Source organism: Nycticebus coucang, chromosome 10, assembly GCF_027406575.1.
Source record: "Nycticebus coucang isolate mNycCou1 chromosome 10, mNycCou1.pri, whole genome shotgun sequence".
Lineage (NCBI taxonomy): Eukaryota > Metazoa > Chordata > Mammalia > Primates > Lorisidae > Nycticebus > Nycticebus coucang.
The window spans coordinates 104,302,940-104,316,741 of record NC_069789.1 but is presented as its reverse complement, the minus strand read 5'-3'; the positions used below and the strand labels follow the sequence as shown (position 1 = coordinate 104,316,741).

Here is a 13,802-nt window from a genome sequence, read left to right as displayed (position 1 = left end):
TATTTTTTCAAAAATGTTTTCATTCTCAACTTGTTTGATATGTAAAAGGATAATAAGAATAATGGTCATAGTTTCAGTTTTTTTTTTTTCTTGGCCAAGGCTGGGTTTGAACCCACCACCTCTGGCATATGGGGCTGGCGCCCTACTCCTTTGAGCCACAGGGGCCACCCTGTAGTTTCAGTTTTTAATACATTCTTGGAATGTTGGCCATCCAGAGAGCATTATTCAAATAGCTGAAGGAAAAAATATGAAATGCTTACCAAATTTGCCTGTCATTGTTGCACAGGGGTCATGCTAATCTTCTCTGTATCATTCCAGCTTTAGTATATGTGCTGCCAAAGTGAGCATGATTTTTTCAAATATGTTTAAACTGAGGTTGGTTAAATCCACAGATGCAAAGGGCCAACTGTATTTGTAGAATTAATGAATTAATCTACTGAGCCCAGGGCAAAGCCACTTTCTTTAGGCTTTCTCTAAGTGCCCCACCCAGCACCTGTAGAACATACACACACAGCTAAGACAATCCTACTTTTTTTTTTTTTTGAGACAGAGTCTCACTATGTCACCCTTGGTAGAGTGCTGTAGCATCACAGCTCACAGCAACCTCAAACTCTTGGGCTTAAGTGATTCTCTTGCCTCAGTCTCCCAAGTAGCTGGGACTACAGGCACCCACCAAAACGCCCAGCTACTTTTTTATTGTAGTTGTCATCGTTGTTTGACGGGTCGGAGCTGGGTTCGAACCCACCAGCCCTGGTGTATGTGGCTGGTGCCCTAGCCGCTGAGTTATAGGTGCCAAGCCCCTACTCTCTTTTGAACACTCAATAGCATTTAATGGACTTGTCTCTCTTTTCCATCCACCAGATACCACAGGGGAAATGGTTAAGAGTACAGAACTTGGAATCATATAAATTTTGGTTCCAATTCCATTAATACTGTTTACTGGTTGAGTGACATTGGACAAGTCTCTTCATCTTAGTTCTAATATCTGTTCTGTGGATCCAGTGCTGCTTAGACCTAGACATGCTATGAGGACGAAATGCGACAATTTTCTATGAAGCCCTAGTAGGGTACCTACTGCCCAGTAAGAGCTTGATAACTGGAGAGGGTTTTTTTTTTTTGCAGTTTTTGTCCAGGGTGGGTTTGAACCCACCATCTCCAGTATATGGGACTGGCACCCTACTCCTTTGAGCCACAGGCACTGTCAGAGAGCTGGTTTTAATTGAGGGTTCTCTCCCCAATTTCAAGAACTGACATTCTTGAAAACAAGGACCTTGCCATACTAATTCATTCTCAGCACCAAGGACAATATAAGACTTATAATTGGTGCCTTAAAAGTGTTTGTTTTTGTTTTAAGACAGAGTTTCAATTTGTCACCCTCTGTAAAATGTCATGGCATCATAGCCCACAGCAAACTCAAACTCTTGGGTTCAAGCGATCCTCTTGCCTTGGCCTCCTGAGTAGCCCCACCTAGGTGGGAATACAGGTGCCAGCCACAACACCCAGCTATTTTTAGAGATGGGGTCTTGGTCTTGCTCAGGCCGGTCTTGAATGGTGAGCTCAAGGGATCCATCCCCTCAGCCTCCCAGAGTGCTAGAATTACACCATGTTTGTTCTGGCTCAAAGTGTTTGTTGAATGAGGCTGGGTGCGATTATCTTAGCATTGTAATCCTAGCACTTTGGAAGTCTGAGATGGGAGGATCACTTGAGTTAAGGAGTTCAAGACCAGTCCAAGTAATGTAGCAGAGAGTGCATCTCTTAAAAAAAAAGTGAATGGGCTCTGCACCTGTGGCTCAAGCAGCTAAGGCGCCAGCCACATACACCTGAGCTGGCAGGTTCGAATCCAGCCCGGGCCCACCAAACAACAATGACGGCTGCAACCAAAAAATAGCCAGGCGTTGTGGCGGGCACCTGTGGTCCCAGCTACTTGGGAGGCGGAGACAGGAGACTCGCTTGAGCCCAGGAGTTGGAGGTTGCTGTGAGCTATGATACTATTGCTCTACCCAGGGCGACAGCTTGAGGCTCTGTCTCTAAAAAAAAAAAAAAAAAAAGTGAATGATTTTAGTGTTTAGTGGAATTTGACCTCCACACCCACCCCTGAAGTTATCCAAAGGGAAAAAACATTACAAATATCCCCAGCACGGTACTGCCTTCATTTCCTCCCTCCCATGCCTCAACTTTAAAAGCTCTGTGGTAGAACCTTAAAGTAGAGTTGAAATTAATTTCTGCAGTTGAGCCAAAAACCGCATTCTGCAAACTAGCCACAAAAGATTAGTCTGCGATGGACACCCTGGGCTCCTAACCTCTTTCTATCCCCAGCTCAGCTACTGAAACCCTGTCCCAAGAAACCTAGGTGGGGCTTCTGCTTCTGCCAGGAACAGAGAGCACTAAAAGGGAGTTGGGTGAGGACAGCTAATTCATCTTCGGCCTTCTCTTCTCTGGAGCATTGTCCTCCCCCCACCCCCCGCCAATTCCTCTGCTCTTCCTGGCTCCACTTCCCACTCTTCACCTCAACCTTCATTTCCCCCAGGGCTTCCCAGTGGTTATAGTGGAGGGGAGGGACAAGACCTGCTGTTTCTTGATTCCAGCTCCTTGACAAAGGAGCAGTAGCCTCCTGGTCCTGGTTCAGCCTGTCTTGCAGCTGCTATATCTGATTTTAAGTATCTGTCACCATCTCTGAAGTAGAAGGCCTGACAGACTACGAATGGACTTTCCGCCAGGGGAGCAGCTATGACCAAAGGCAGTGAGAGCCCTCTCTTTCCTGAAGAAGAGGAAGAAGTGGTAAGACCCTCCTCTGGCTGAGAGCAACCTTGTCAACACAGGAACCCTGGGGAGTGGGGGTGGGGTCTCCCCCACAGGAATCACCCATCAGCCTTGATGCTGGCTCCACCCCCTGTGTGGATGGGGTGACACCTAGGAGCACTGTGTTCCAGAAAACCCCAAAATAACTTCCCTTTGCTGTCTGGCTGCTATTTCTGTCCATCTTGTTTAATTATTCAAACCCAAGTTGGGGAGTGAACTATAAAAAGCTCTCCTACTTGGGGACCCAAGAGAGCTGGGAGCCTGGCCAGGTTGCAATAGCAGCAGACCACAGGGTTTGGGTGAGATCACTTGGTCCAGCCTCCTGCCTGAAAGTTCCTTCTGCTGTTTGCCTGCTTCCTCTGCTAGAAGACAGAATTCAGGCCTCCCCTCCCTAAAGCTCCCTTACACCCTCGTTTCAGAGTCCCTCCACTCCACCTCATCCCTCTTTACTGACCTGCTTCCTAGTCTGGCTTTCTAAGCTCTGGATAACACTGTGAGACCCAAGAATCAGACCCTGAGGGAGGTGGGGTGGCAGAGGGCAATGGACAGTCAGATGGATGCCATGTCTTTGAATGACATTGTTGCGGGGTGGGGTTGGGGGTGCAGAGAGCCCTCTCTGAGCAGGGCAGTTCCTGGCTGTGCAGGCACTGAGCCTCTTCTGCTTCTGTTGGGAACTCTGACATTATAGCTGGAGGTAAAGAAGGAAAGCAGGAGGAAGATCTTTCTTTTCTGGGCCTAGTCCCTTCTAGTTGGCCCCACGTTCACTGTCCGTTTCCATTGAAGCAGAAGCCCAGGGAAGGTTAAATGAGAAAAAGCAGCCCTCCCCAGGGGGCTGCCTCTATGTGACCCCATCCAAATCACAGCCTTTCCTAGTTAGGTGGTAACCAGTGGGTGTAGTCATGGTTACTCAGGCAATGTGGGGTTATCACAGTGACGGCCCTTGGAGGTGGGGAGTAAGGTAATTCATGTCAACCAAGGAAAGCCCGAGAGTTACAGAGTCTGAGCGGGAAGAGGTGCGACAGAGGCTGGAACAGCTGCAGAGACCAGAGACAAACACATGGATGAGAAGTTCCAGGATGGAGAAAAGGACAATGGGCAACAAAAGTGACACATGAGCCAGGGATCCAGAGACCCAGGGCAGAGAGAGAGGCAGACACCTGAGAGCACAGAAGTAGAGAGAGATGCCCAGTGTGGGAGGGGAACCAGCAACCCAGCAGGAGTCAGGAACGGGGAGTGGCAGGACTTTCCCAGAGGCAGTGTGGGCCCAAATGTTAAAAAGAGCCTTAGGTTTCACACACAGGCCTATGTTGGGGCTTGTTCCCACAAGCTCCCCGTCAGCAGCAGGGGCAGCTCCTGAAGGTCCAGCTTGGCTCTGCCTGCTGTGTCTGCTACTAGAGCTCTTGGGGAGGTGGCCAAGGTGTGGGGATGAGGCACTGTTGCTAAGCAACAAGAGGCTGTGCACCTGGAGGGCTTAGGAGGGGCCCTGGTACCGTTTGTACTGGGGGAGGTGGAGACAGTCAAGGCTGGACAAAGCTCATCCTCTCGGTGACAGCTGTGGAGGAGGGACATATTCCATCACTCAGGAAGCCAGTTGAGTAAATGTGTGATCCTTCTCCAGATTGTTGTAATTGTGTGTGCAAACCCATGTGACACTCATAGGACTATCTCAGGGTTGGCAGGTGGGGGACAGGGCATGAAAGACAAGGTGAAGGCTTTCACGAGACCAGTCTTGTAGGAGGGGCTGAGGACTGGCCTTTCTGTTAAAGGGTGGGAACCTGTGTGGCAGTGCAAAGGCCCAGGGGTGGGAACTTGGTGGGGAAAGCAACAGAATGTAGATGTGGACATGCACGGGCCTCCCCACGTCACAGAGGCTGTGAGGAGCCTACAAAGGAGCACAGTAGCAGGAGTCCCTCACCCCCCTGGCCATCTGCTGGATGCTCAGTGTTCTCCAAGCTCAAGTTCTTTCTATACTTCGTTTTCTTCTCTTACTTGTTTTTACTTTAGATGGACTAGGGTTTGACAGAGGTAACCATCAATAGGGAAAAATTCTTTCTCCTTGAAGCTCCATCCCCACCTGACTGCCTCTCCAAGAGGTCTATGGACCTGTAAGGTAAGGAGCAACTCAGGCTTCACACAGGGCTGGCACAGGGCCATCACCACGCTTTTTTTGTCACTTCCTATATTGGCTTCACCCCTATCCATAAGAGAGCACCTTCACTCAATAAACCTTTTTTTTATTTTTTTGAGACAAGAGTCTCACTATGTCACCCTCAGTAGAGTGCTATGGCATCACGGCTCACAGCAACTTCAAACTTTTGGGCTTAAGCAATTCTCTTGCCTCAGCCTCCCAAGTAGCTGGCACTATAGGCGCTCGCCACAACGCCTGGCTGTTTTTTTGTTGCAGTTGTCATTGTTTAGCAGGCCTAGGCTGGGTTCAAACCTGCAAGCCTTGGTGTATGTGGCCAATGCCCTAACCACTGAGCATGGGCACTGAGCCTCAGAAAGCATTTATTAAGCACCATGGTGTGCCAGCCAGAGTGCTGGGGAAGTGATGGGGGTGCTTACTGTGGTGCTCAGCACCTAGCTCCTCTGGAGGGACAGTCTGCTCGCTGGTGTTTTGGCAGGTCTGTTCGCCTAGCAGACACTATGTTTGGGCCTGGTATGATGGCTCATGCCTGTAACCCCAGAACTCTCGGAGGCCAAGGCAGGAGGATGAGGGTCCCTTGAGCTCAGGAGTTTGTGACTAGCCTGAGCAAGAGCGAGACCCCGTCTCTACTAAAGAAAACAGAAAAATTAGCTGGGTGTTGTGGTGGGAACATATAGTCCCAAGACTCAGGAGGCTGAGGCCAGAGGATGGCTTGAGCCCAGGAGTTGAGGTTGCTGGGAGCCATGCTGGAACTCTAGCCTGGGGACAGACTGAGACTCTGTCTAAAATAAAACAATGCAAACAAAAAAACCCAAACAGACACTACAGTGATATACAGTATGCATGCTGGTGAATAGCTTCTTGCTGTCCATCTGCTGGCATGGTCCCCAGATTCCTCATGGTATGGGGCCTGCTCCAGCCATCTCCTTACCTCGGGAGGGCAATGCAGTTGTGAGTCTTCTGTCTTGAATGCCCCAGACCTGGCCCCAGAGAGCTGCTTTGCTGAGAAGAAATGGGAGAGAAGGGTGAGAGGCCTTCTTATTCCTGACCCAAAAGAAAGGTGTAATCTTGGTGATAAGAAGGGTCCAAGCTTGTTTTCTTTTCCTTCCTGCTTCATGCCAGGCACCCTGAATGGTACTATGTGCACAGTTTTTATCATCATACAATAGCCCATCTGACAGAGAGTCATCATCCATGTTACAGATGATGACACTGAATAGCAGAGAGGTTAAGGATCATATCCATGTCCATACGGCAAGAGGTGGCTGTGGGATTCCAACATGGGACAGTCTGTGCCCAACATGACAGTCAAGGGAGAAAACAACTTTAGCCTCACCATTGGGAGGAAGAGGACCCTGACAGGTTCACAAGAATACTGGAGGGGCCAGGGTTCCACAAAGAGTGGAGATGGTAGAGTGCAGCCAGGACAATTCCCTCTTGAATTCAGTGACATACTAATGAGAAAGAAAATGGCACTGAAAGATGCATTATGATGATATGGGGGTCTCTGAACTATTCAGATTTAGGAACACTGGATGAGAAGGCCAGATCAAGCAGATGTGAGATCCAATCCCAATTGAGTCATTTCTAGCTGTGTGACCTTGGGGCTAGTCACTGACCCTCTCTGAGCCTCTGTTTCCTCAGTGATAATGTGAGAGTGACTCTCATAAAGTGCTGCAAAAATTACAACAGGTAATTGAGGAATGTGCACTTGCCTTGTTGCCTTGCAGCAGTGGAGGGAGCGGCTCCTTCCATCCTCTACAGGAGACCTAAACAAAGGCAAATGTGAGAGGGGTGCAGACCCATTGTTATCTGTACCAGGAAGCCCACAGCCTGTGGAACATGCAAAGGACAGCAGGACAGCAAAGACCTTTCTCTCTCTCCCCCTCCATGCAGGGTGTCATATGGAGGATATGAGAATGGCAGAGAGGGCGGCGCCTGTGGCTCAGTCGGTAAGGCGCTGGCCCCATATACTGAGGGTGGCGGGTTCAAACCCGGCCCCAGCCAAAATGCAACCAAAAAATAGCCGGGCGTTGTGGCGGGCGCCTGTAGTCCCAGCTACTCGGGAGGCTGAGGCAAAAGAATTGCTTAAGCTCAGGAGTTGGAGGTTGCTGTGAGCTGTGTGTGGCCACCGCACTCTACCGAGGGCCATAAAGTGAGACTCTGTCTCTACAAAAAAAAAAAAAAAGAGAATGGCAGAGACCCTCCACCCTTCATATCCCTGGAGGATATGAGAATGGCAGAGACCCTCCAACCCTCTCCAGACCTATACCTCATGATTTGCATTTTATTTATTTATTTATTTAGACAGAGCCTAACTTTGTCACTCTTGGTAGAGTGCTGTGGCGTCATAGCTCACAGCAACCTCAAACTCTTGGGCTCAAGCAGTCCTCTTGCCTCAGCCTCCCAAGTTGCTGGGACTAGCCGCCCTCCACAACGCCTGGCTATTTTTTTTTTTTTTAAGAGATAGGATCTCACTCTTGCTCTGGCTGGGCTCGCACTCCTGAGCTCAAGCAGTCTACTCACCTCAGCCTCCAGAGTGCTAGGATTACAGGCGTGAGCCACCAAATCCTAATAGTTTGCATTTTAGCAAAAATCGAAGGGGATTCAAATGTACCTTCAAGACTAAGAAGCACTGTTGTATCCCCTGGAAATCTGAGAGCTCCTGATGAAAGAGAAGAGAGGCACTGTGTGGGAAAGGTTCTGCCTCCTTTTCCTCGTGGCTTCATCTGCTTGTTTTATGTAGCAGGCTTCCACATAAGCTTTCCTTTGAAGAACCAGGCCACAGCCAGAGATGTCTGAAAGTCGTCTGTGGTACCTTATGGAACATCGTGCTGTGGAGCTCTGCCCCGCCTTATAGAGCACGGACTGGGTCTGGCCCAGTGACACAGAATGGGCTCAGATTGTTCAGTGGAAAAAGCAAATCTTGGGCGGCTCCTCTGGCTCAGTGAGTAGGGCGCCAGCCCCATATACTGAGGGTGGCGGGTTCAAACCTGGCCCTGGCCAAACTGCAACAAAAAAATAGCCGGGCGTTGTGGCGTTCGCCTGTAGTCCCAGCTACTCAGGAGGCCAAGGCAGCAAGAGAATCACCTAAGCCCAAGAGCTGGAGGTTGCTGTGAGTGTGATGCTACAGCCCTCTACTGAGGGTGACAAAGTGATACTCTGTCTCTAAAAAAAAAGAAAAAGCAAGTCTATGTCATAGGCCATTTATGTAAATAAGCATGGGTGGGTGTATGTGTATTAACCAACTATCTAAACTTAGTGGCTTAAAGCAACAAGCATTGTTTATTTTTTTATTTTTATTTTTTTTTGAGAATCTCACTATGTCACCCTCTGTAGAGTGCAATGGCATCACAGCTCACAGCAACCTCAAATTCTTGGGCTTAAGGAATTCTCTTGCCTCAGCCTCCCAAGTAGCTGGGACTTCAGGCACCTGCCACAATGCCTGGCTATTTTGTTGTTGTTGTTGCAGTTGTTTTAGCTGGCCAGAGCCGGGTTCGAACCTGCCACCCTCGGTGTATGTGGCTGGTGCCGTAACCACTGTGCTACAGGCGCCGAGCCGGCAACAAGCATTGTTATTATTGCTTAGGGTTTTGGGAACTGACTGGGGTTTAGCTGGGTGGTTTATCCAGGATTTCGTGCCATTGCAGTCTGGTAGGGTTTGGGTCAGGAGTCTTCTCAAAGCTTCTTTATAAGTCTAATACCTAGGCTGGGGACACTCAAGCATGTGGCATCCATATCAGCTACAATCTCCTTCTCTCTAATCTGTCCTTGTGGTCACTTAGCATGGGAGCTGCAGGGTAGCCAGATTTCCTACAAAGAGGCTTAAGGCTCCAAAAGCATTACCCTGAGGTAAGGAGCCAAAGAAAATCATTATTCTTTTTGTGACCTACACTTTGGGGTCTCCTAGTACTACATTATACCTTAATTGGGGCAGCCTGCCCAGGTTCTAGGGTAGGGGACAGAGTCTCCACCTCATGGGGATTGGCCTGGTTTGGGAGGAGCCTGGGCCACCTCATGGGGATTGGCCAGGTTTGGGAAGAGCCTGGGGCCTGGGAAATGTTGTGTCCATTTTTGGGAAAATATTAATACATTAGACCACAATATGAGCATATACAGGAAAACAAATGTATAGAAAGAAGGCTTAGAAGGATCAATACCAACAAGGCATACCTTTGGGGAAGGTGAAGGCATATGTTACATTTTGTATGTGTTATTTGAGTCTTTTACACTGAGATGATATAATTTTATATATAATTTTATGTTTCATGGAAAGGAAACATAATGGTAATTATGGCTAAATCCAGACAATTGCATGGGTTGAAGAGGATTCTTCCCCAAGCATTGGAGGGATGCTTCCTTTTGTTTGGCTGGAAGGCTTCTTGGGTTGGTCAGAGGATGCTTTGACAACCAAGGAATACAGGGCAGAATTAAAAAAAAAGAAAAGGCAACTAAAACAGAAAAAGGAAGAGAAAAGTAAAACTTTGCTGTACGCCTTTCATAATAAAAAGGTTTAATAGATTGGTATTTCTGAGAAATGTCACATAATGCATCTGAATTTCATGAAGGCATTTAATTAGGTTGATTATAATCTTTTAAATAAGATGCAGAGAAGTGGACATCATACATTTAACAAATATTTAGTGAGTGCCTGCTGTGTGTTAATTGAACAACTATACTCAGAAAATCTCCTCTATAGATCCAAGTCAGCTGGGAGGGGCCTCTCTGGTAGCCCCCCCCATCACCTCACCCTGTTTAGCGCTTTTATCTTTTTTTTGAGGCAGAGCATCAAGCTGTCGCCCTGGGTAGAGTGCTGTGGCATCACACAGCAACCTCCAACTCCTGGGCTCAAGTGATTCTTCTGCTTCTGTCTCCCAAGTAGCTGGGACTACAGGGGCCTGCCACAACGCCTGGCTATTTTTTGTTGCAGCCATCATTGTTGTTTGGCGGGCCCAGGCTGGATTCAAACCCACCAGCTCAGGTGTATGTGGCTAGTGCCTTAGCCACTTGAGCCACAGGCACCAAGCCAGCACTTTTATCTTAAAGAGAAAAGGGAGGCTTGTCAAAAAGGTGGCATTTTGGTGCAAAAATACTTCAATCTATCAGATGCAGCTTCATTCTTCCAATTATTTATTGCTATATGTAACAAACCACCTTAAAACTTAGTGGCTTAGGCTTGGAGCCTGTAGCTCAAGCGGCTAAGGTGCCAACCACATACACCAGAGCTGGCAGGTTCGAATCCAGCCCGGGCCCGCCAAACAACAATGACAACTACAACCAAAAAATAGCCAGGCATTGTGGTGGGGGGCCTGTAGTCACAGCTACTTGGGAGGCTAAGGCAGGAGAATCGCTTGAACCCAGGAGTTGGAGGTTGCTGTGATCTGTGATGCCACAGCACTCTATCCAGGGCAACAGCTTGAGGCTTGAGTCTGTCTCAAAAAACCAAAAACCAAAAAACAAAACCTTAGTGGCTTAAAACAATATTATGTTATTATTATTGTGGTTCAGGGCTCTAGCAAGCTCAACCACGCAGTTCTCACTTGTGATCTCTCAGTGTGGTTGTAAGACAGCACTGGAGATATCTCAAGGCTTCCTCAAGATCCTGGTTCTCAGCAAAGACCTTAGCTGGGAAGGTCAACTGAACACCTACGCTTGACTTCTCCATGTGACCTCAACTTCCTCACATGTCAGTAGGGTTCCAAGAGCAAATGCCTGATATGACCACATGGAAGCCATATTTAACTTTCACTTTCCTTAGAGGCTCACCAAGATTCAAGAGGAAGAAACAGGAATAGCACCTCTCAATAGGAATGCAATGCCCCAACGTGGGGTCGGGTGGGGGATAGGAGATTTTGTTGTGGCCATCATAGAAAATACAGTTTGCTGTATTCACTAATTATTACAGAATAAAAATCAAACAATGGTGCTTTCCTCTTTTCTTTTCTCTTTTCCCTCTCTCTTTCTTTCTCCCTCCACTCCACTCCCCTTCCCTACAGATTCTTACCTTGCCACCCAGGCTGGAGTGCACTGGCTGTTCATAGGCTCAACCATAGCTTGCTGCAAACTTGAACTCCTGGGCACAAATGATCTACCTGCCTCAGCCTCCTGAGCAGCTGGGACTACAGGTATGAGCCATGGCGCCTGACCCCATTTTTCTTTTCAGTAACAATTGACCCACATAAAGTAAAAGCCACATCCTTCTATATCAGGCTAGATGGGCCAAGTTATGCTGTAGTGACAGCCATCCCTAAGGCTCAGTAGCTTAGCATAATAAGAGTCTCAGTGCCAGGCAGTATCTCTCCAGGGAACTACTAGCTGGTGACTCAGCTTATGACATGCCACACTCAGATTAGTAGGGGAGGCTCTACTCCGCATAGTCACTCAGGGACCCAGGCTGACAGAGGCTCTACCATCTTATAGCCTTACTCTCCAGAACATAGATGCCACATCAGGGAAAGAAAGATCAGAGAATAACATATGGGATTTTATTGTCTGGGCCTGAAAGTGACACAATATAGCTCCAGTCATATTTCATTGGCCTAAACTAGTCATATAGTTCTGCCTAACTGCAAAGGGGCCGGAAAATGTTTCTGAGTAAATGGAGCTTTTGATGAATATTTGGTGGTCTCTGCTGCACTTTCACCTGATTTCTTGGATCTCTTTTCTAGATATGCACAGAGCTCACTTCACCTCTTTCAAGTCATCACTGAGATACTGCCTACTCAATGAAGCCTCTCCTGATAACCCTACTTAAAATTGCAACCCACCTCTCCCTCCTCTTCTCTACCCTCTGCCCTGATATCCCTTATCCTGTTCGTTGAAGTATCTGTCTTTCTCTGTCTGAATGTCAGCTCCATGAGGGCATTGATCTATGTCTGCTTGGTTCAGTGTATCCCAAGTACTTAGGACAGTGACTGGTTCACAGAGGGCACTTAATAAATATTTCTTTTTGTTGAGACAGAGTCTCACTTTTTTTTTTTTTGTGGTTTTTGGCCGGGGCTGGGTTTGAACCCGCCACCTCCGGCATATGGGACTGGCGCCCTACTCACTGAGCCACAGGCGCCGCCCCAGAGTCTCACTTATTAACCCTCGGTAGAGTGCTGTGCCGTCACAGCTTACAGCAACCTCCAACTCCCTGGGCTTAGGTGCTTCTCTTTGCCTCAGCTTCCCAAGTAGCTAGGACTACAGGTGCCCGCCACAACGCCCAGCTAATTTTTTGTTGCAGTTTGGCCAGGGCCGGCTTTCAACCCGCCACCCTTGGTATATGGGACCTGCACCTTACCCACTGAGCCACAGGCGCCACCCATAAATATATATTTGTTAAATAAAAAAAAAAATACCTGCTGCTGGCCCAGGTGTGGTTAGACTGACACATCCATGCCCTCTTAGCAGGACTATAAATGGGTGCGATACATTTTTATAAATAAACTTAATGTTGTAATAATTTTAGATGTACAGAAAAATTGCTAAGATAATACAATAAGTTCATGTGTACCCTCACCGAATTTACTCCATGGTTAACATTTTACATTACTTTGGCACATTTGTCAAAACTAAGAAACCAGTATGAACATATTAACTAAGTTTATTTGATTTTACAAGTTTTTCCATTAATGTCCCTTTTTCTGTGCCAAGATCCAGTCTGGGGTACTAAATTGCATTTTGCAATACTACTTCTCTCTTTTTTTTTTTTTTGCAGTTTTTTGCCAGGATGGTGACTGCTCACCTTTCCAGAGTTGCTATTAGGAACCAGTCTGTGTATATCCCAGCTCACAATAGGCCCTCAGTAATGGTGGCTGTTGTGACATTTGTGTGTATGGTGTCCATGGCTGAGGTCACAAGATTGTGGAATAGTGTTGAAGCCATTTGATAAGTGTGAGAGGTTTTTTTTTGAGGCAGAGTCTCAAGCTGTCACCCTGGGTAGAGTGTCATGGTGTCACAGCTCACAGCAACCTCCAACTCCTGGGCCCAATCGATTCTCTTGCCTCAGCCTCCCAAGTAGTTAGGACTACAGGCACCCGCCACAATGCCCAGCTGTTTTTTGGCCCAGGCTGGATTCAAACATGCCAGTTCTGGTGTATGTGGCTGGCGTCCTAGCTGCCTGATCTACAGGCGCTGAGCCAGAGTGTGAGAGTTTTAATGATGACTGATCACATGTAGAAACCTGGATTCACTGCTAAGTGTCACTGTCACCATCCAGAGCAAGGCAGTACTTGAAGTCTTTGCTATGAAATGTTAAGGGGAGAGAGGCTGTGACTGAGATTGGATGTGACAGTAAGACAGATCCTGAGTGACAGAATGGAACGGGGTAGAGGGAGGCAGACTGTACTGGGTACACAGTAGGGACTGCTTGAGAGCTCAGATATCAGGGCAGGTGTCTGTTTGTACTGTCCCCTCCCCCCACAGACTTTCCTCTCTGCTTCTTAAAAACGGAGGAGGGTTTTCACCATGGAAAGGGGATTCTACAATATCTAAGGGGCTGCAGCTCCAGCACTTTTAGTATCTTCACCCATGGCCCAGGAAAAGATCCTGCTGGAAATGTGTGCAAAGTGGGTGGAATAGAACTTGGACTTTTGTTTCTCCTTTCAGCTTTTGTCTTCAGAGTGGCCGATAAAAACAGAATAGAAACCTAAGCATTCCTTCTTCCTCTCTGTCCCCTGGGGGAGGGAAGAAAGAAATAAATGCCACATCTCATTAAGCTTTTACAAGCTCAGACAGGCAGAGTGGGCCCCCACCACAGGCAGACAGAGGACTGGGGAGGCTGCAGGGAAGATTCCCCAGCTCTCTTAGGGAAGATGTGTTCCAGAACTTGGAGGCCTGCTCTGTAAGAAATACAATAAGGGGTTAAAAACAGATG

At 47.8% G+C, this 13,802-nt stretch overlaps 1 non-coding gene across 1 annotated transcript; it reads right to left on the bottom strand.

Moving 5' to 3' along the window:
- Positions 1-241: 241 nt before the first annotated feature.
- Positions 242-348, bottom strand: LOC128597883 (U6 spliceosomal RNA). The gene has a single exon (XR_008383438.1). It is a non-coding gene; the product is annotated as a U6 spliceosomal RNA (small nuclear RNA).
- Between the last annotated feature and the right edge of the window lie 13,454 nt (positions 349-13,802).